General features: G+C 42.6%; 1 protein-coding gene across 1 annotated transcript in view; it reads right to left on the bottom strand.

Annotated features, from left to right (window-relative positions):
• runx1t1 (RUNX1 partner transcriptional co-repressor 1) overlaps window positions 1-16,140 on the bottom strand; it is a 92,627-nt gene extending 76,487 nt beyond the window's left edge. The window contains exons 1-2 of the mRNA XM_069516175.1: window positions 15,912-16,140; window positions 2,481-2,664 (exon numbers count right to left, since the gene is read on the bottom strand). The gene's annotated coding sequence lies outside the window, so the exon portion shown is untranslated. The remainder of the gene's footprint in view (window positions 1-2,480; window positions 2,665-15,911) is intronic.
• Between the last annotated feature and the right edge of the window lie 7,240 nt (window positions 16,141-23,380).

Here is a 23,380-nt window from a genome sequence, read left to right as displayed (position 1 = left end):
CCTTAACCCAAATCATAACTGCTACATCTCCAATCACAAACCCTTATCCTTACCCTGATTGTTTATTAAGGTTCTCATTTAACTTCTGGTTCTCAAGTGGGCTGGATTTTATTCTACCGATGGGAGGTGAGTCACTCATAAATGATGATTTTAACAGATTTTTGTACCCACAACATGATGCAAACATTAAACACACACCCACACACACATAGACACAGTCCAACTCAGATGGCAGCCTTTCAGCTGGGCTGATTTAGCGGCCACAGAGTCAAGCTCTCTGTGCTCTGGGACAGACAGTTGGTCACACAGCCCATCCAAGACCCGTTTAGCCCTCTCATCAGAAACAGATGTCAGAACACAAGCCATAGAAACATGGTGTGCGCGCGCACACACACACACACACACACACACACACACACACACAGAAAACTCATCTCTCATGGACTCAGCTATGTCTCCATGACTCCAGAGGACATTACATTGACTTATATGTTTCCTAAAGTACATGTTCTGAATTATTCAACTACTTATTTTAGGATTTGAAGCATAAACATGATATTTGTTATTATGGTCTCACGTCAGAAAAGGTAAAAGCAATATGATAAGTCAAGTTAAGTTTAAGTTGTAACTTTAAGTGAAAACCGTCTGAAGGGCATCTAATTCCTCTGACTTTTTCCTGTCTTGTCTTCTCCTCACTTTTCTTTGATCACGATTCAAGTATATTCACTTCAAAACCTCCCTGGGCCTTCTCTCTCTTTCTCACCCCTCTCCTCCCTCCCCTTTTTTCTCTCTTGCCACCATCCATTAGATGACAAGGGACCGGTTCAGAGGCCGTATCAAAGCCCATCTGGGTTTGAAGTCTGTCTTTCTCTGCCTCCCAGTCATCCTCTGGAGTCAGTGTATTGTTGTCCACGATCGGCGATCAGGTTTCTGGGACTAAGAAAAGCCTTGAGGTAGGTGATTAGATAGAGCATGACCTGACTCCATGCTGGTCAACTTCATTATAAAGCTGCTAATGGTAAAAAAGCCTGAAGAAATGTTTTATAACCTTAATACTTTTCTGCCAGTGAGCTGTGATAATATATTGACATAACATTTTCTAGTCAGAGTCGTATTACTGTGATGATCACTGTCACCATTTCCTCTATACTCCACTTGATGGTAATACAAAAGCAAATAGTACTATATAATGGCTTACCAGCAGATGATTTAACTTGTGTGTGCATATATAGGTGTCCCTCTATGTACAGAAATGCTGTCAACAATTCACTTATTCCGATGGCATCTGGACTGAGGAGAAGGAGAAGAGCTGAAGCGCAGGAAATCTGAACACAAGCCGGGTATATTAGCGTGCAAGTGCAGGGTTTTAGGTGAAAGCATTACAAAATCTTGACGTGGATGCTGATTCATGAAAGGACTGTTGGGCCTTGGTGGAGGGATGCGCTCTGCTGAGTGCCATTCTAGTTAGAGGTTGTAATCAATGACAGATACAAATATCACCAAACCATCTGGTTGTCAAAAATAACTCCCACTTCTGTTTTAAGCGTTTGCCACACAAAGTTCATTTTTGCTTAAAATATCGCCCTGCATGAATTGGTTTTACAGCAGCAGGGCAGTAAATGGTGGGATCGAGTCTCAGTGTGTCCGTCTTCCTTTAACACAGTCGCTTTCTCTCGTAACCGTGAGCCACATTTTACTGTGACACAATCCCAACATCCCTTCCTCCCCCTGAGCTCACACATGCACACATCTTACACTTAATAAAATATTAACTAGATGCGCCTATTAGCGCGGCCAGCCTCGCTGAAATATAGCTGATGGATTTATAGTTTCGAACAACTGCTCCGAGGGACCGTAATGCCCCCCCAACCCAAGCACCCCCCTTTCTTTTGTGCATTTTCTCCCAGTAGCCCGTCTGCAACCCTCCTCCAGCTGTTTAAAGTACAGCTCCATCTGAGGGAGAGGCATGCAGGCCCACTTAGACACCCGTCCCCTCCCTCCCCGTTTCAATTCCCTCGTCACAGGCATTCACATTAACCCCCTCTGCTGTGCCAAATGTCCTCACCTGAAGCCTCTGCTAATATGCTAATTGCTAATGAGGGGCTCGCTCCAGGATCGCGACAATAGTGAATCATGCCCAAGTAGCAGATGGATTAATTCTACCATTTTTTTATACCATCAAGTCATCTCAAAGGATTCCTATATAGAGTATGAGCTCAATGTGATGAAATGAATGGCCTTCTATGGACAGCCTGTCCCATAAATCCACGGTTTCTGTCATGTTTCTGTTGTTATGTCTATGTGCTCTTTGCCTTTCTTGTCACATTCGTATCATTCCATTGAGTTGAACAGAATCACTGCAACCCCCGTGCTAACACAACACAAACTCATGACCCCTGTCAGTGTGGGGAGAAATGCCAAAGGAAGACAGATGTCTGCTTTTGTGGAAATGACACAGAACAGCTACTTTCTCCTCATACCTTTTCCCTTTTAAGGCCCTGGTGGCTGTGAGCAGCCTCCTCTATTCTTGGTCCCGTTTTTCGACTCCTGGCAACATCCGAATTGATGACAAGACCATTTCTATTTGGCTTGCAAGTGGTGGATGGAGTGAGTGTAACGGATCATCTGCATCTCTGACAAGAACAGGAAGGCGTGCCAGAGAAGCTGTAAAAAGAGGCAGAAAACAGAGACTCACATAAATATAAATCCAAATCCTCATTTTTCTCCAAATTGTAAATCCAAGTTTGCAGCTTCACAGCTGAATCGATGTGCTGTTTAAAAGAGAGGCTTTATGTCTGTGTTTCATATGATGGATAGTTTTAGTAAACTTAACTTGAACTCCTCAGGTACTTCGAGTTGAGAATTCACAGAGGAGCGATGCATGACTTTAACCACACGTTACCTAATTCGAAGACTTAACTGCAAGAGATCATAGATAAGCGCGCAGCTATTTCTGAAACACGGTGTCTTGACATCATGGTGAGATCACAACACCGTGAGACCTTTGAGTTCCCGGAGTTGATCGCAGTGGCTCGAAGATGTGGGAGTTACTTGTCAAATCAGACAAGTAGATCTGACAGGGAGAAAGGTAAAGACGCAGGGGAGCACAGACCGGCAATTAGCGCAGATTGATTTAGGTTGAGGAGCCTCCCACATCATGTGTAGATAGGTTTAGGTATGTCTGTGTGTGTATGTGTGTGTGTTTGTGGTGTGTGCAAATATAACTCTCTGCTCCCTTGTGGAGTGTATATGACCAGATGTGTGCTAAATCACACACATTACGAATGCCACCCCCCATGGATTCACATACGTGAGAGCTAAAAACACACACACACACACACACACACACACACTTTGACAAACAGCTGGCTCCATAATGTCCCAACATTGGTTGATTAAAATGACTCCAATACAATGTTAGAAATGACCTGGATGGGCAGAGAGAGATGCAGCACAAACACACAACCTATAATTACAGATGTGTGCAAAAGAGTGTGTGTGTGCGTGTGTGCGCGTGTGTGCGTTCATCACTCTGACTCTCTCTCTCTCTGTGCAGTGCCTGACTTCTCATCCTCGGCAATTAAAAGGTACCAATTGTGGTTGTCATTAATCAGCATGTCTGCATGGCAGTCTCCAATTCATATCTGTCAAATGCAATGGGCAGAAAGTAATAGGTCACCAATTATACGCAGGGAGCCTTGTAAGGCTTTGGAGACGGCGGGTTTAAACAGAACACACACTGAGTCACATGGACACACTTGCACACAACTGAATAGACAAGAGTGCACTTAGAGAGTTTACATGCACAGAAACACGCTTAAACACACACACACACACACACACACACACACACACACACACACACACACACACACACACACACACACACACACAACTCTGAGGACCCACACACCTTCTGTTTCTCCCCGGTGAGCGGTTTGACAGGACCTGAGGTGAAGAGAAGGGGAGAGAGGGAAGGAGGCAGGAGGAGGGTGAGAGAGCAGCGCGGAGATGAGAGCGAGCAAGCGAGCGTTCCAATTCTTTAACAACAGAGCCGCTAAAATGAAACAAGATGTTTTCCCTCAACGGCCGAGCTCTGAGTGAAGTTTTAGCAGCTGTTGAACCCGAGCCCCGTAAGAAAAGAAACCACAAGAAAAAATCAGCATTCTTCTGAAACCCACTTCTCGTTCAGTTCGGTGATAAAAAGCTTATGGAAAAATTCTTCACCCAGGCGAGAACACGAATTGACCTCCACAGCAAATATCAGGGGTCAGAGATTCATCTTTGAGGGACAAAAACACTCAACAATGACTTTTACACAACTATCGTAAACTAATAAGTCAAAAACTGGGACATCGTTTTTTGATTAAAAGAAAAACTGTGTAGCAAGGCATGTAGAACACACACCCGCACACATACAGTACAACGCTCTGATGTGATGCAACTCCCACATATGCATTGAATTCAGCATGTGGGATGGAGAGCTGAATGATATAATTGCCACCAGATGTAATGGCCTGTCGAGCAGCAAGTTCTGGTTTCTAAATAAACAGGCTTTTATGACTCATAGTGGTGACGGAGCTCCGATTTCCCCAGTTGAAACACAAATAAATAATCAAGCACACCCCCTCAACGTTCCACCGTTGCCATTCTATTCTTGGCGAGCTCATGGGGGAGTGTATGGTTCATATTAGCCTGAAAAGAAAGGGTGAAATGTTTTTCAATATGGCGCAGTAGATCTTCTGTTTTTGTGATATGACCATGCAGACATAAAAACATCATCTATGCACAAATCAATGGGCTACACATCAACCTCAACGATATACGGTCTGATACTTTCTCTTCTACAGCACATGTACATGTTCAACACACAACTTCTGTCTGACATTCCTTTTGTTGTCAAAAACATAAAAGGCTTTTTCTCTAAATTCCATGCTCCTGTATGACCTCAGGAATACATCAGGTTGAAGCAAATTGGCTTAGCTTAGCATTAAAGAATAAAAGAAAAGGAAACCACCTCTATAGCTCAGTAATTAAACTAAAATGGCAGTCACAGATCATACCTTCGCCAATGCCCAATAGTCCACTTAAATTCAATCGAGCTTTACCAAAAATGTTCGAAAAATCTTTTTCATGAAAGTTGATAAAAACTTCTGAATCCAGATCTGCACCGAATTCAGGGGTTCTTCTTTGAGTCATGCCCTCCTCAAAATTTCATAGTTTGGTTGAATCGGTTTTTTTTGTATACTCAAACACATAAACAAGCTTAGATGAAGAAAAAAACCTTCTTGGCATAGGTACAAATTACACCTCTTTGTTTTCAGGGGGATTATGTGCTGGGGAGCACTTTTTCGGCATGGCTGCAAAACCAGGGAGACAGAGAGACGAGAAGTCACAACCTCTGCCGAATAAACCAAAAATGAGAAGCAAATGCTGCATTTCAGCATTTCATTTCAGACTGCACAGTGTAACTAAAGATCTATAAGAGCAGGTCTTAAGATCCTGAGACTCTTAGTAGCTAATCCTGATTTTTAGTGGTTTGAAATCAAAACATTCACTTAGAGTCTTTCCATCACAGTAAGACACATCCAGCACATGAAATCACAGTCTGTCCTCCCTTACAGTAACACAACTGTTCGCCAATTTATTATAACATTCATACTGTTAAGCAAACGCCAGTCCTTCCTTTTCACCCACCCCTCTCATCACATATACAATTATCCACTCAGAGTGCTGGGCCCAGTGTCAAACCTGCAGTACCCAGGACGTCACATACATTCGCACATGTGCGTTAGCAGTCAGTCCTTTTAGGGTCCAGAATGAAAGCTGGGGACCTTTTCTGTTTCTGTGTGCCAGCAGGCAGAATTTTAATAACTGACAGCCAAATTACAGAGATTCTGCAGAAGGCAGACAGGTTAATAGCCTGCACAGAAGACAGGAGAAAATGTGTGTGTGTGAGTGTGTGTGTTGGAAAAGTATATGCGGACATAACAGTATGTGTCTGGAAAAAAGGGAGAAACGTGCCATGAATCTTCTGTATTTGCAGAGGAAGAACATTCTTTAATGCAAAAATGCAGTAAACTCTACTCATTCTCACTATTTAAAGACAAAGAGGTGTATCCTGTCTTCTTGCTAATTGTGAAAGGTTAATTTTGCATTAAACTGATGAGCTATGTGGGGAGCCCATTTACGATTAACGCCTCTCTGCAACTTAATGAGGAGATAATGTTTTATCTACAATAAAACTGTGATATAAAGATGCAAAATAGAGACATGAAGATGTATTTTATGTAAGGGGAGAAACAAGTAGCGTCTTTTGTTCTTTGATTCTGTGTGTGCACTTAAATAAATTAAAGGAGAAATATTGAGCTCACTCATTTTCATAATTTTCATTTGGGTAATTACCTCCTACTGTCCATTTCTGCAGCTCCTCTTTTCAGCCACAATCTGAAACCAAAACTATCGGCACAAGTAATGACCCCTTAAACTGTGTTGATATGAGCATTGAGTGCATATGTTCTTTCTCAAATACAGTTATCAGTTACACACATTTTCATCCAACAAGTTGGCCTCTCAACAACTCCACAGCCCAGGATCCACCTATTTGCCTTGCTTATCTGTACTAAATAAATACAATTCTGTTTGTTGCATTAGAGCAAGTTTTAAAAACAACAAAGATCTCCTTCAGCCTTATTCTTTAAATGTGGGAGGAAACTTAAACTACGCTGAAAGAGCACACATATTAGTCTGCCCTTGACTCGGAGGGAACACAAACAAAGTGATTTCTGTTTGCCTCAAAAAAGAGACACAAAACATCTTTTCTCCAACCACAAAAGACTCTCATTATTATCAGCATTGACAGATTCCAAAACATGGCCACAAAAAAATAACGATAGTCACATCTACAGTACTTTCTATGCATTGGGTGAAATCCACAACACAGAGGCGACATTTTCTATGCATGAGTAACAGCCAGGAGGCAATCTTTACTAGTATTGTCGATGCACGGCACTCAGAAGAGAGAAAATTGCTCAGAGTGAGTTGAGACCAAAAAACATGACATGGGCTCCGATGTTGAAAAAATAATTCCAAGCAACTTCAGGGGTTGGAAACAACAATGGCCAGACCGGAGGGGCAGACATTACATTGCTCGTATTAATTGATTTGTTGGTGTGACCTAGTTTAAAAAAAAATGAAATGAAAATGAAAACTTACAAATAGTTGGAATTGCATTCCTACATTAAATATGTTGTTTACCCTCCGTGACAATGTAGCTAGAAGCAGGGTGTTGTTTTTGTCCCAGTGTTTGTGTGTATGAAGAAACTCAACAAAGCATGGATGGTCACTCTGGAAGGTTTTTCCATATGATGAACTTTTGGAGCTGACCAGTCAAAGAGGTCGAAGTAAAGATGTACTTCGACCTCTGCTCCTCAACGTTAATCAGTAAAGTTTAGACTAATCAATTTTGAAATCAGGTTGCATCATGAACGTGTATCACATACAACAGAATGTTATTAGGGTTATTGCTTCAGAGGTAGCAACGCACCACCTCATGTGTCTCATGTGACTTCATGGAAAACAAAATGAAGAGTGGCGTGGAGCAAAAACGAGTCTGAATGAGAAAATGATCAAAGAGATGTGGTCATCACATGTTATTGGTTCTTCAGATGAGATTTTAACTGTCAGATAGAATATCTGTTGACAGCAGCACACTAGTTGACGTGGGCCTCAGAAAGTTTACCGGTGCTTGGTCGGACCATCAGCTGTCGGTCTCTCTCTTTGGTTCTTTCTGTTTGGAAACTATGAGATAATCATCCTGATTTTAAATATTTTATATCAAGCATCTTAGATAATTATCAGAGAGACCCTGAGGATTCTGTGTGCAGTTCAGGGACTTTAAGAACGGCTCTGTAATTTCTCACACTTTCGGATTGTCTGGGCTCTGAGTTGATATCACCTATGATTGTTGGTGAATGGTAGTTAAATATCGATTTAGTCTAAACCTATCCATGTCCAAAAAACACAAGATTTCTCCACAAACAATATCAATCAGAAAATAAGCAATAAAAGTCAGAAAATAATGTCATGCATGGTTCAAAAATGTCTTTGTCGATTTATCTCCTGTCAGTATTATAGTATTAAAACCTGTTTGACTGGGGTATATAGAGCACACATGCAGGGTTTGCATCGCTGCAGCACTGATGGTGGAATGCCCATTTTGCCCTCAAGTCTCCTCAGCTTTTAAATGACTTAATTTGAGCCTTTTGACTGTAAGCTGAAACATCACAAATGAATCACCTCTTCATGGTTATGATTCTGACATGCAATCACGTTAAGAGTGCTCTGCTTCAGTTCCTATTCAAGCCCGTCAATTTGACAAATTTCAAAAGCCTGTTGATTTCAGCATAAGCAACGTTTTGCCCCTAAAACTGCCACTTATCTATCAAGCAGACCAGGAAAGTGGTTAAAAAAAATTCATACAGAAAGATTCAGGTTCACACACAAACCACAGGTCACTGCTTGTATAAAAGAACCAGCCACAACTGAAAGAGGGTGTTAAAGAAACGAACGAGGACATGATGTAAAAAAGAAAAGAAAAGAGTGGCAGTGATGGAACTCAAATGTACTGAAGCCACTTATTCATGAAATATCTTCTTTTCTTAAGTCAAGGCAATTCTTTTTTCAATTTGACATGTCCATGTGCTTTGTGGAACAAAGATGTTTTTCAGAGCTTAAATGATGAAAGAATGTGAATCGCTACTAGCTTAAAAGGTTCTGTTGTGAAGGAGAAATCACTTTTGAAATCAAATGGACTGTCTCTTTCATTTTAAAATGGTAAATAACAAAATAAAAAATAAAGCAAGCATTTGTTTGTCATGACTTGGAAACAGGCTGCAGAGATAAATCTGTTGGTACGAACAGAAAGAGACAAGAGTCCTTAAAACAAATATTCTTGTTGTTCTAAAAAAAATGTCATCACATGTATTTGGTTTTGTATTTGTGTTTTTAGTGATAATTATAGTTAATTGGTAAACTGTGGTCATGTGTGAGTTTGTGTTTTCTCTTCTCCTCTCTCTGTCCAAAGACATGCAGTCCGGAGTGAGGATAATTGGAGACATTGACTGTAGGTGTGAATGTGAGTGGGTATGAATGTTTCCATCTGTATGTTGGTCCTGTGATACACTGGCGACCTGTCCCGGGTTTACCCAGCCTCTTACCCAAGACTGCTGATCACGCAACTCTCTAAGGATGTGGTGTAGATAAAGGATGGATGTTCACCTGTGTCTTTTCTATGTCTGTGCAGTTTGTCAGCCCAGTATCCAAACTGATGCTTGCTGTAAGTACAGATTTTCTGCTGGGCGTTTGGGCTGGTGCCCGGTGGCCTGTTACCTCTAGGGCGCCTTCAGAGGTAGATAGCCACAGTTCTGTGACACGCACCTGTTCAACTGCCCCATCCTCTTCTCCAATAGAGCCCAACACCAACGTGGATCACAGAGACCTGGTGGCAGGTAGGTTGCAGTTTCACAGCCCCAAAATGTATGGATTCATTTGAGGTCCTTTAACCACCTTTTATGGACCAGGATGACGTGCCTGACGGGGTGGTTTAAAATTACGAGGACTTTTCTCCATAAAATGAATTTCACTAATTTAACTGCATTGAAATGTGATGTGTGGTACGATCATGCTGTTCAAATTCATACTAGAATACACTTTAGGCAACTGTGTTGAAATCAAGCAATATATCTATTGATCAAACTACTAAGTAATAAATCCTCTCTGTCTGTTTAAACCCTGTTCAGGCCTCAAAAGTAAACCCTTAAACACAGGTGGGCTATTTTAAGGTAGGCTATGAGTAGTAACTGGAAATTATTTTCTATAGTCATGTTTCTAAACTCTATGTTGCATGACACCTGCAAACTGCATCTTCTAACATTTTATTATGATTTTGTGCCCACAGGCCTCAGCACTCTGCACCAGGCCTGGCATGCTGAGATCGACTGCCCTCTGCAGCCCAGCCCAGAATAAGTGGACTGTGGATAATGAAATGTACTTTTAACTTCAGGATTAGCATAAGAGGAAGGAGTGGGTGAACATGCTGGAGAAACATGTTCATCACCGGTGGCTATCAGTATAGTTCCTTCTCACATCTCCAGCTGTGGAGCAGCTGGCTCCTCACGACCTCCTGCATGATCAATTTAACCTTCCCATCCCGTCTTCATCCCTCTCTTCTTCAACACCTTCAGTGGTGTCTTAGCTTCCCGTCCCTGCCTCCCCTTCTGTCCTCACTCTGATACACAAACAGGACAACAGCTGGAGGTGGATTACTTCATCCAGGCTTGGCTAGCCACCAACTTTCTCTCAGCTATTTTAAGCTCCTACCTCGTTTTCTCTCAGTTTCCCTCTCAATTTGGTAGAAAGCATAACAGACACTGACAGATGTTGAATCCTCGCATTACTCCTTACCCCCCCTCCCCTCTCTGTGTGACTCTTTCCTCTCCCCTTTGCTTTCCGTTTTATCGGTGAAATTTTGTGCAACAGCCATTGACACAGATGTTGTTGTTTGCAGGACCCATATCTCTCTCTCCTCTTCTCTGTCTCTCGCTCTCTCAGCCTGCACCTGTGTGGACTCAGTGCCAAGCTCCTGTTGAGTCTAAATAGGAGGTCCAAACTGTCCCAGAGCTGTGTTCATAAAAGCAAATCTCCCATTATTTTGTACCGTATTATGGGAGGCTGCTTGGGTGGCCCTGTTTGGAGAGTCACCAGCGACTAAATGATGCGAGAGGTCATGAGAACAGAAAAAAGGAGGTAAATACACACAACTGTGTGAGTGTGTGTGTGTTTGTGTGTGTGTGTGTGTGTGTGTGTGTGTGTGTGTGTGTGTGTATACACTTACAAAAACATACTCTGACCTGTAGTTATGCCTAATGAATTGAATGGGAAAAGGTAGACTAATAAAAACATGTGCCTCCAGTCATGCCAGGTGTTAAATCAAACTAAATTCTTTATAGATACTCTCAAAGGATAGGTTCAGATTTTTTCAATTTTGTTTTAAACCTAAAATGTGCACCTGTCTTTTGGGGGCCAAAATCAGCCATAAAAATGGTGACTCTATCTATCATTGGTCATTTGTTATAAGTGCCCGTTCTAATCCTGTTTGGAATGGGCTGTTTGCTCGGCCTGTGGTAATGATGGTTGTTTTCTGAAACTGTAAAAGTGACCTGCAGAGATTGAGCCACAGAAAATAAAGGCCGGCTGCCGAACCCTGAAGCCCTGCCACTGCTGCTGCACAAGGTTTGAAGTTCGACTCATTTTACTAATATCAAAGGTATTGTAACTCCAAATTGCACCAAATTCAGATCCTTGGGCCCTTAATAACACACACACACCAAGTGTGAAGCCAATAAGATGTACGGTTCTTGAGTTTTGTGGTCCACATACAGACAGACTGAGATTATTGGAAATATTAGTTTAGGATTGGAGTTGTACGTATGATAATCTGTACGTTCGGTTATTTTTGTCTCCTGCAGGAAGTGGTTGTGTCATATGTTAAAAGCTCAAAATAAACAACAGATGGAAGTTTGGAAGAAAATTATCCATGTAAGGGAAAAAAAGATGGGTGGGAGGAATGGTGCAAGTTGCGGGTGCAAACGAGCAAAAATATATGTGTGTGTGTGTGTGTGTGTGCACAATAGGAGAAGAGATTGGGGAGAGATAGAGAGAGAGGGAGGAAAGGATGGAGAAGAGTGAGGCTGAAAATGAGTGTGAAACAGATCGGAGGCTGTGCAGAAGCAGCAGATGGACTGGAGAGCAGCAGAGCGAGGCGGAGGAACACAGCCTTTGTTCTCCCTGCTGTCTGTCTCCCTCCATGTTTCTGTCTGTCTACATATCTTCCTTCCCCTCTCTCTCCCTCTGCCTGCATGTCGGTCTGTTTGGAAATGTTTGAACACTCACCAGCGTGCTCCTGCTCTCCTCATTCATTTCCCCTCTCTCCTTTTCCTCCTCTCTCAGTTCCTCAAACTTGCCAACTCTTCCATCTCTTCCCTTCTGCTCCTTGCCACTTCTCCTTTCTCTTCAGTTCTCACTCATCTTCTTCTTTTTTCTATCAATGTCCCCCACTTTACCTCAATCTCACCTCCCTTTATTACTTTGACCTGCACACTTCCTTTTGTGATTTTATCCCTTTTGTTTCATGTTTTCTCTTCCTACTTTCTTCCATCAACAATCAATCTCTCATCGCGTCCTCCTTCCTCCACAGCATCTCTGGTCCCTGGAGACCTTGTTGATGACCTATCCCTCCATCTCTCTTTTTCTCTTTTCCTCTTTCTCCCTTTACTCTCAATTCTCTCCCTCTCTCTCTTAGCCCAGATGTTATGGCACATGCCATTACACCTACACGCCATTACTCCTAATATCTCACTGGGGTGAAAGTATGCAAGTGGCTCATCTGTGACATTTTCTCTCTCTCTCACACACACACACACACACACACACACACACACACACACACACACCACACTCACACTAGATTTAATGGGCAGAGGTGCCATACACACTCCAGGAAAACCCAGAGACCCACTGCCTTATTTGAAGTTCTGCTTATCGAGCTCTCCCCTGAATATTTTCAATTTAATTTCAGGTTAATATAAAAAACATCATCAATTTGACTGTGTGGGTTTTAATCCTCAATTCGTGGTAAAAACATGAATTCTTGATCCTGTATCCGAGTGAAATAGTCTTGATAATGCCACATACCCTCACGCACACACACACACACACACACACACACACACACACACATGCACTTGCACAGTTATGTGTATGTGCTGCATGTATGATTCTGTCTGAGACACCCTCCAAAGTGCATCGCAGCTTTCCTCACAGTATGGGAGTGCAGTGCCATGCCGTGAACAAAGGATTAGGAGGATACCGTGTGTGTGTGTGTGTGTGTGTGTCTGTGTGTGAAAGAGAGAGACTGCACACATAACTCTATATCCTCAGGGCTGACTGCTGCATAGCCTCTATTCTCTCTCCATCCATTTCTTGCTGTGTGTGCACGTGAGTGTGTGTACACGCGTGCGCACTGATGCTATCATCATATTAACATAGATGACAATCTGGCGCGAAGGTGCTGATCAAAGATAAATTTCCCTCCCTGGCTCGCCTCCCGTTAATTACGCCATCTGTGTAGGAACGTGGCGTCCTAAGAGTGGGGGAGGCCGATCCGTCAAACGTTCCCGCTCTCTGGCGTCGACAGGAATCCACCTGAGACTGATCGCCTCCAACCCTCAGATAGGTTACACACACACGGCTGCGGAGGGCAGACACACTCAGTGCTCAGTTACATATTGCCTACACACATATCCCTCACAATATTTTGCGTGTGTTGTAAAACCTCACCTCCCACACACAAACACTGATACATGTGTAACCACACAACCCTTTGCTCACCTCTCACTGCCGATCAAATACATTTCAACACCTCTCATACAGCGTTTCACTCAAATCTCTATGACAAATTGCTGTTTGGATTGTGTCAAACAGCTTTCAGAGAGTTTAAATCACTAAGTTGTACTTGGCTTAGCTGGAAGTCAGCAGAGGAGCACTGACAGTTCAACATATGGACCAGCAAAACAAAAAAGTAGTGGTTAAAACACTGCAGTTAGAAGAACAAATACTAATAAAAATGATGTATAACAAAATAATACAAGCAAATGCTTAATATAAGTATCATTATGCAAAGATTAAACATCTTAATCAAAGATAAATATACGATACACAATGTTTAGATGATATTGGACAATTAATTGGTCTCAAGCTTTTGTTGTAGAAGATCCATATAAACACCTTTGACCATAGACTATATAAAGATGGATGACGTGTCTCTACTTCCTCCCAATATCCAGAAATGAAGCTAGAATGTTCCAGGTTAAAACACTGACACATTCTGGAGTCCACACAGTAGCAATCAAAGGATGTAGCCACGGTAAATACATGAGTCAGTCTCAGCTGTCAATCATGATGTTTCATGTTTCCAGACAAGCAGCAGGAGAACAAATTTGTTGTACAAAAAAGTTTTTGTTAGCGAGTCATTTGGAAAAATGTCAATGGCCTGGTGAATGTCATCACCCATATACCTCAGTATATTCATTTGTGTTCAGTGGGAGAGTAATCCTATCAGTGACTAACAAGGTAATTGTATTAGTGGCTACATGAAGGTAACATTCCCAATAGGTTGATTACTAAGTGCTGTAATTGACAGGTATACATCTGGTGAACATACAGTAACCTCAAAAAGAGGGTCACCTTGGTGATGGAAGATCACATCTTCACAGAGTAATTATTAGTCAGAATATGACGAATCCTCCGCCAGAATCAGTAAACTCACAGTATAGCTGCACCGAGGGAAACTTCCTTCCTCCAGAGAGAGAGGATGAAACACAGAGGCAGAGAGCGATCGGTGCCCCTCGCCCCACACTTGTGCCAGATGTGTGAGGTGTGCTTTATGATGGGGCGCTTGGCACAAAGAGGCACGGAGACGAAGAGGCACACGCCATTAATCTCCTTCCTCTGGGAAGCGTGGATGCCACGATGCTTTAAGAGTCCTCCATCCCCCCTTTCCTCTTCCCTTCCATCCTCATCGCCTCTGCTCTCCAATCATTCCATCAATCCTCCCATCTGTTACGCTGTAAACCAGACTTCTTATTTTTTATTCCTCTAACACTTTTCAAAATGAATCCTGCATCCATGCATTTATATTCCTACATCCATCCGTCCATCCGTCCATCCGTGCATCCATCCATCCATCACTTAATCTAATCCCCCCCCCCCTTGGAATCTCTCATCTTTTCCTCCCTTCCCCTCCTCCAGCTCTCCCACCAGTCAAATGAAGCAGTCACAGCTGTGCAGCCATTTCACGGGGAGTAGCACTGATCACACCATTACGATTATTGACTACATTAAGCAAAAGAAGGCAGGGGGCGGGGTGGGGGCTGTTGTGGGGGGTCGTAACATTGACCACAGCGCAGTGTGATCAATAGACCCTTAAGAAGAGAGATGAAAGAAGATTTAACACATCAGTCGTTTGAGTTAGGTGTCTCAGAGAGGACAAATAAACACATCCATCCATCTACACTATTAAAGATTCAGACTACAGGCGCCGCAGACGCACGTGGTGATGAATCTGAAAGTCGCAGCCAATGAAAGTGTCTTTTTTTGCACGTATTTCATATTTTTGATGTCTCTCTACAATGAAATGTATTTTTACTTCATCCTGTTCAAATGAGTGTTTCTTTTGAATTCAAACTTAATCGGCTTTGGCGATCAAAGCGAATATAAACACAAACACGACTTCTTGAAGGGTGTTTACATTTACCGAGTAATTAATTAACCACTTTTACCACCTACCGGGATCTTTGGAGAATTCACGGAGAACCGAAGTTTAGTTGTTTGTGCGCGGGAGCTTCTAAACGTGAGCGAGAGTCGATGCGTATTCTGATCCCCGCTGAAGCATTTGATTCACGCAAGAACAAGGTCATCATTAAAATTTCAAAGGCTTCAAAGCAAGGCAGTCTTAAGTGCTGCTTAAATTGACCATTAAGAGAAAAAAATTTGTTCAGCCTCTTAAGTATTCTCTTTCATCCCTTCAGTCATTTTCGTATGATAAATCTATTGAGGGCAGGTTTTGTGGGGGAAAGCTATGACGCAAACACACCCAGAGTGCTCTGGAAAGCCAAAGCATCATCAGGAGTGCGAGGTTTGCTCACTGATGTGTTTTCAGAGTGAAGGAATCAGACATTTGTTACTAAAATTTACAGATCTTCATATGTTGAATGGTACATTAATGTTAATTTCAACTCAATCTTTCCAAAACATGTCACGCTAAAGCTCATCATGTGCTTTTTTTTTTTTACCTTTTCTCCTGGTCCATTCATGTGCCTTGTTGCGTTTTCGTTTATGATTATGGCTCACTTTCAGATCCCAGGCCCCGCTGACGAGCGCCAGGCTCTCCCAGGATCCTCCTGGAGCTTTCCCAGATGGCCCGCAGGACTCCCAACCGTCTCTGGACTGGCAGCGCTGCCAGGCCCACGCTCACTTGCAGGGCACACAGACTGGGGACTTGGCACGTCCCCCTCTCCCAGGACAAAGAGGCAACTTTTGGAGGTCATCTGAGGGTTGTTGGACCAGCTGTACTCTCACCAAATATTGGCTTTACATTTGTCATTTTTCAAATATCTGGCAAGATGAAGCAAAATCTGAACATTTACAGTTACATTTTGAGGGTTTAATTACTTACATTGTGCAACAGCAGAACAAACTCATTGTCCCATATCAGTAGTTAACAACGGAGACTGTGGAGTTCCTGCCGGCTTGTTCTCGTCTTCCTCTGGCGTTTCTGTGAAATAAATGAAGATGAGGATATAAACACACGGATAATGAAACAGTAGAGCTGATGACTGCAGCCAAAATCATTTAGAAATGATGATTTATTTCAAACATGGTTGATAGTGATTGTGAGAAAAGGTTTATTATTTTCATTACAGAGAAAGAAGTTGAAGCCACTTGTTTTATGCCTCCCTAACTTTTTTTGTTCAAGTCTGCTGCATAACTGCAGAATGCATAGTTGTAACTTACAGGTGGTAAATCTGCACTAAAGCCCCTTCCTTATACCAAGGTGACATTCAGTAATCACCTGTCCTGACTGCTGGATTTGCAATAGTCCCTTGTGCCTCTATATAAGTGATGTATTGTGTGTCTTTGACAACTTTTTTTCAGTTGAATTTCTTTTTTTTTTATCAGAAGTCCAAAAGTTGTGTCAGGAGAAAATGGAAGGAGATGAAGATCCGCAGCAGAATTAAATGACACGGAAATTAGAGTAGGCATAAATAACTCGGTAAGGGTGAAGGACAGAATAAATTGGATTAGACTGATTCTGGAGCCAGCAGATAAAATCCAGCAGGGATAAAAGAAGACAGTCTCTGCTGTCACATGGATCAAGGCTGGCACGTGTGTGCGTGCGTGTGTTTGTTTGTGTGTGTGCTCTTGTACAGATATCTTTGTGAGGACTATTTTAAGCCTACTCTTGATCCTACGGAGTGAGGACATTTCGGGGAAGTGAGGACATTTTGGCCAGATCTCACTTAGATTCTCTCCACTTGCTACTTCCCTCACTCTCTTGGTGTTTATTGTCCCTCTCTCTTTCACACGCACACACACACACACTTACTCTAAATTTAACTTTAGTTACTTAACCCTAACCTTAACCTCTTAACCTGAGCCTTAATGTTAAACTTAAACTAACCATAACCTAACCTTGTTTTGTACCCATAAGATCCCCATAATGTGATTGTGTAAACAGATTTAGGTCCCCACAACATGAGTGATACCTGGACCACACACACACACACATACAACACACACACACACACACACACACACACACACACACACACACACACACACACACACACACACACACACACACAAACACAAATGCACATTTAAATACTTTATATTTACATGGAGGGGACCCTCTCTATGGAGGCTGCCATGTTTTTCACATTAGTCCACACACACAAACACAAATGCACATATGCAGGCATACAAGAATGCCTTAACGTCTTGGCTTGCATGCGACCTTGTTGTCCTGCACACTTTTCCTGTTGTTGTATTCATGCTGAGGGTGTGTGTGTGTGTGTGTGTGTGTGTGTGTGTGTGTGTGTGTGTGTGTGTGTGTGTGAGTGTGTGAGTGTGTGTAGTCCTGGTGGTGGTAGTAGAGGTGTTGAAGGGGATGTTGCAGGATGTGATGCTGTGATGAAAGACAATTTCTGCATGAAACAGTCTGTGAGAACCTGATCCCTCCACCCTTTCCTCCAGCTGGAGAAGTTGGACTCTGTCACACCTGTTAGAGCCTCCATCGACCACTGGTCTGTCCCTTTGAGTGTGTCCCCTCTCTAGAAGCTGTGTTTGTCCCCAAAGCACAACCTGCAGAAATAGTTGAGAGGAGGATGAGTGATGCACGAAAACAACAGGACGGTAAAGAGGGGATATGACGGGTGGCACTAAAGGAAGGAGAGTTTTCTCACTCAGGAAAAAAAGAAAACACAACAAAAAAGAGAATGAGAGAGAGCCACAGAAGGGTCCAGATCAAGAAGAGCATCCAGGGACACACTCAAAGGGAAGCCCTGAGGGGAGTGGAGACAGAGAGGAAGACTGTGTGTGTGTGTGTGTGTGTGTGTGTGTGTGTGTGTGTGTGTGTGTGTGTGTGTGTGTGTGTGTGTGTGTGGTGGGGGGTGGATAATCCTTTTTCCCCAGAGAATTTATCGAGCACCTGACTGCAGACAAAGAGAACGACTTCTGCAACTGAAATGGTTGTTCACTCATCTGTTGATGGGAGAGATAGACACAGAGAGTGTGTCCTCTGTCCCGAGCATGTGCCAGATGTGTGGAGTGTGTTTTGAAAGGCAGTGGCTGGCAAAGGGAGCAACAGGGAGTTTGACAGTGGCTCAGGCCCCAAGTGAGAAAGAACTTTAATTTCTACGAGAGAGTGGTTACGAAGCTCCACTTCTGCACCTCATCTATGAGATAAAGATCCCAAACTGAAAAAAAGCTTTGAGAGGTTAAAATCTATTTTTGAAATAAGTTTGTTTTGAAGCCTTGCACATTACTTTGATAGGCTGGGGTTGGGGTTAGAGTTAGGTTTGTTTTCCTAGTTTGAAACCTTGTGAATGGTGATCTGAAAAATGGTGAATGGTGAATATTAAAACTTGAGTTGAATTTACAACGGCAACCTTTCAAAGAATTGCCCGCTCATTTGCAATCACACAACTCTGATCTGAAACTCCAAAACTAATGGTCTGGAAAAAAGTTGGGTCAAAACCTTTTTTTTATTATAATTTCAAGCTTTTCAAACACAAAATGTCAACCTTTTAAAGCCTTTTTTCAGTTTCAGAATATGGAACAGTATAATAGTCCCATACTCATCATTTGATGGCATTTTAAGCAGTACTGGTATTCTCCTTCTCCTGGCATCAGTTACAGTGAACTGTATAAAAACAACAATTTATTCCACTAATTTCGTACCTGTTCGCACAAATTTTTGCACATACCACAGTATTTGAATATTTGATATGATAAAGAATAATGAAGAAATTGTGCTACGCGATGCACTCGAGTGAACCCCAGCATGAACCCCTGTTGAGAAGCTGGAATGAAGTGAAAGTCAGATGACCTCTGTGCCTTCTGTTAAAAGCTACAAGTTCTTTGACTTACCCCAAGGTGCCGAGACCTCCGGAGCGAAATGGGAGCTGCGCCTGGTGAGTTGCTTTAATTACTTCTCTGCCTCCCTTGCTGCTAATACCTTTATTTTATTAGGCCTGATCTGATTCATATGCATAGTGCAGACATAATTTTGATTTGAAATTCTTTCTTATCTGCCGTGGCTGGGACTACCCCTGCATGACTGCATCCAAAATCAATTACCTTGCTTGGTCCCCTGGCGAGCGTTTGGCGAGGAACAGAGTGGCACAGTGTGAAGGTTCCACCTCAAACTTTTAACCTTAAAGACGACAGTTTTTTCACTTTGAAGGGCATCTCTGATACCGGTGTTCTAAAGATGAGCAGACTGCTGTATCACTTCAAACATTCCCTCATTCAAATCGCTCACTGTGAAAGCTGGTTTGAATTTATTTTCTCATGTCAGACAGGTTGGACCACAGACAGGAAGCAAATGTAAAACCTAACTTCTTAAAGCCTCAAGTCACCATCCCTCCTCCTGACTCGGCAGAAGAACTGTGCAGACAGAAGAGCTGCAAATAACACCAACCTCTGTCTGGCAACCCGTGTCATCATACGGCATCTTGCCATCGTGCTTACAGGACGGTAACACCTGTGTTAAACAAACATCCCCAAAGATGTTTGGCTACTCATTTGCAGAAACTTGTTGTTATGGCTCCATTATGGAAAGCGCCCAATTCACCGGGGTGTAATGACACAGCCGATGCTTGCTGTAAAACAGTGGCATATGGCTAAACTACACAACATTAAACATTTTGGAGACTGTGCCTCCCTGGTGCCTAAATAGCACAGTGTTTTGGCAAATAAACCATAATGTCAGCGTGAATGACTTATGGATGTGTGCGTCAAGCTGAGCTTCTTATCCGTGTTTTACATAAAAAGCAGCACAATAAATTAAAGCAATCTGCATACAATCATGCAAAAATACACACATGAGCCAACTCAACATTATGCAATATATAACAATATATAATTACTGTATATACACACATATACTGTTTACAGCATCACTGTGCTATACAGAATAGGTCAAGTGTTGTGATACCGTGCTATATAAATACATTTGATTGATTGATTGAAAATCAGTTTCCCCACTTTTCCCCACCCTCTCTTTGGGGACGTCAAGGTGTTACTAAGCACATTAGGAATATCTACAACCCCCCACATCAGGTCCAGGCTCTACCATGACAATGGCTTCAAATTTAATGCAACTACCGTTTGCTGGAGACCTCCCCAGGCCATGCAGCCGGCATCCAACAAAGAGAGAACTACGTCATCAGCAGATCATAGAGATGCAAACCTTAAACCACCCACCTGGTAGATCATAGATATTTCTATCTAGCAATTCTAGTCAAGCTGGTTCTCAGTGGAAAAAGGTCTCATGAACCTTGTAAAAAGCTGTAACAGTAATTGAAATACATATAACATAAGCCTTTCAAACATGTACATACACATACTTGTGTGCATGATGGCACAGACACACAAGCTGCAGGCAATCATCAGCTAGCATCACAACTGTGCATTTAGCCGTAAGCATAAGTGGCCTCACAGCCTGCATCTGTATCCTCCTCCCTGTGCCAACATGTAAACCCCCTCAGTCATGCAGTTCCAGCCATTTCTGTGTGATTGATGTGAGTGCTTAGCTCAGAGACAGAGGTCACAGTGCCTGGGAGATTGTTTTAGCCCTACCTGCACCTCTTTTCCACTTGTCTCTTCTCCCCTCTCTCTTTCTGTCTCCCTCTCTCTCCCCACCTGGAGTGTCGTGAACCCTCTCCACACTCCACCACCTAATTATATCCTGGACGTGTAAATGTATTCATATTCATGAAGGCACAGATGCTAAATTAACTGTGGCAGGGACACGTCGCACTGTGCCGACTGCGCAATCTGCTTCCTCCACTTACAGAAAGGAGGGAGAGCGGGAGGAAAGGGGTGTTGTAGCTGGAGGAGAGAACACTGTGGGGAGAGAGAGAGTTAAACAAAGGAGGGAAGAAGAGGAGGAAAAAGAGACAGAGATAAAAACAAAGCAGGAAAGAGGAGGGGAGGTGCAGAGAGGAACAGAGGAGGACGAGGTAAGGCAGCCATACTTCAGCGGTGTCAGGAGGTGAGAGCCATGGCTACAGCCGGTCAGAGTCACTTATTAAACCTCTGCAGGGCCTGGGGTCACCTGTGATGTCACCATCGTCGATCCCGCCGAATGCCCCCACCGTGCCCCTGCCATCCTGGAGTGAGCGTGCTCAGCTGGTCACATGGGCCCTGTGCTGCAATGAGTGACAAATCAAAAAGCCAGAGTGCATAAAAACTTGGAGCCGGCGGCAGTGGAACGGCGCACAGGGAACTCAGGGGCAGATGGAGGGAGGTGCAGCGGTGCGCAGCGAACAGATGGCCGTTCCGAACTTGATATATGAAATTAATAACGTTTCTCAAATAGAATTCAGAAACAGGAATACATTACCTGAATTTTAATAACTGATTTTCGTGGGGGGTAGAGGGGAGCATTTGCATGTCAATGAGAGACTTCTATAAAAAATCAAACAATGAAAGGTAAATATTGGCATCGTCCAGAAAAGTTGGTCCAAATCATTGTCGCATTTTGGCGACTTTCTTTAAGCTTAAACAAAATTTCCAATTTAAGCATTCATTTGCAAGGGTTTTATTAATCTGACCTTCAGGAAATCATGAAAATAAGTGAATTTTAAAACACTAACTGTTACTCAGCTGCCTGAATGGGGAACAAAAAAGTCGCCTTGAACCCACGTTGACTGGCTGACTTTCCCATTTCTGCTTGAGGTCTTTCATTCACGTAGTTACAGAAATTGATTTTTGTGAGAGGTTTGGCTTCTTCAACAAAGAATGTTATTCAGCGCTTCTTGGATTTGCTCCCACCAAAAACAGAACCGTACACATACACAGACCTGCAGTACTATCAAGTGCACTCCTCTGACACAGTGGTTATTCAGAGGCAGAGCCTATTCAGTTACATGTAAGAGTATTTTGTTCCTCCTGTAAGCCTGAGCTCAGTCGGTATGTGATGAAAGAAAAATGACAGTGAAATTAAAATCAAACCATAATGTCATTTTGCAGAAAGAGTTAAGGCAAAAATAATTAGTGCATCAATGGAAACATCTGTGTTAACAGATTAAATTAAAATGTTGAATATTTCATATCTGAATAACACTATCCTGCTTCTTATTTGGAAAGCTTTCTGAAGGAGTAACTGGCCAAAAATAATTTGAATATAAAACTACAAACCATCCACCTGATTAGGAGATGCTGCCTAAAAATCTAACAACAATATTTACTTCCACTTATCTACTAAGACATATTGTGCTCATATTAAGGTTCATCGTTTTAATTACTTGAAAAGGTACAAATGCTCTAATGCTCAGAAAACACATTTACCTCATACTGTTCTTTTAGCTGCCGTCCCTTCAAGGCCCTAACCCCAAAAAACAGACTGCACTGATTGGCCAGCACTGATTGGCCCCTCTGCTGTGATTGGTCAATTGCTACCTTGGCTTTGTAAGTCAGGTTTCCAGATGAGCATTATGCATGAAGCAAATATGGGGCATTGTGATGCATCATAACAGTTCAGAAGGAAGAACTGAAAAGGCATAACATGTCCCCTTGACATTTTGGGAAATGTGCAGATTTGTTCTGTATCACTCTTATATCTGTACAGAGAATCTGAAGCTGAAGTCACTTAGCTGGTCTCTGCTGCTTGTTGGCAACTTCATTTCACTGTGTCTAGCCCAGAAATACACTCACACAAAGCCCCATGTAAAATCAATGAGCTTCAGAGGTGCCTGTGTCCCCTGCCTCCAGTATGTATGCTGAGTCAAGCTAACCCCCTTCTGGCTGTAGCTTCATTATTAATGAACAGATATGACAATGGTATCAATCTTCTCCACATATTCCCGAAAATAAACTATTCGTTTTATACTTTTGAGAGGAAATTAACCTGAGTGTCTTTTCTCCGGAGGCGTAATGGTTTACAATGTGGGATGACTGCTTTATTGCTGTGGTCACACAGAATTTACTGGGCATCTATCAAGACTTCAGTATATTATTTATTTTTACTGATATT

The sequence above is a fragment of the Paralichthys olivaceus genome, chromosome 20, assembly GCF_024713975.1.
Source record: "Paralichthys olivaceus isolate ysfri-2021 chromosome 20, ASM2471397v2, whole genome shotgun sequence".
NCBI lineage: Eukaryota > Metazoa > Chordata > Actinopteri > Pleuronectiformes > Paralichthyidae > Paralichthys > Paralichthys olivaceus.
The sequence above is the reverse complement of the archived record's forward strand: the minus strand, read 5'-3'. Positions and strand labels throughout refer to the sequence as shown.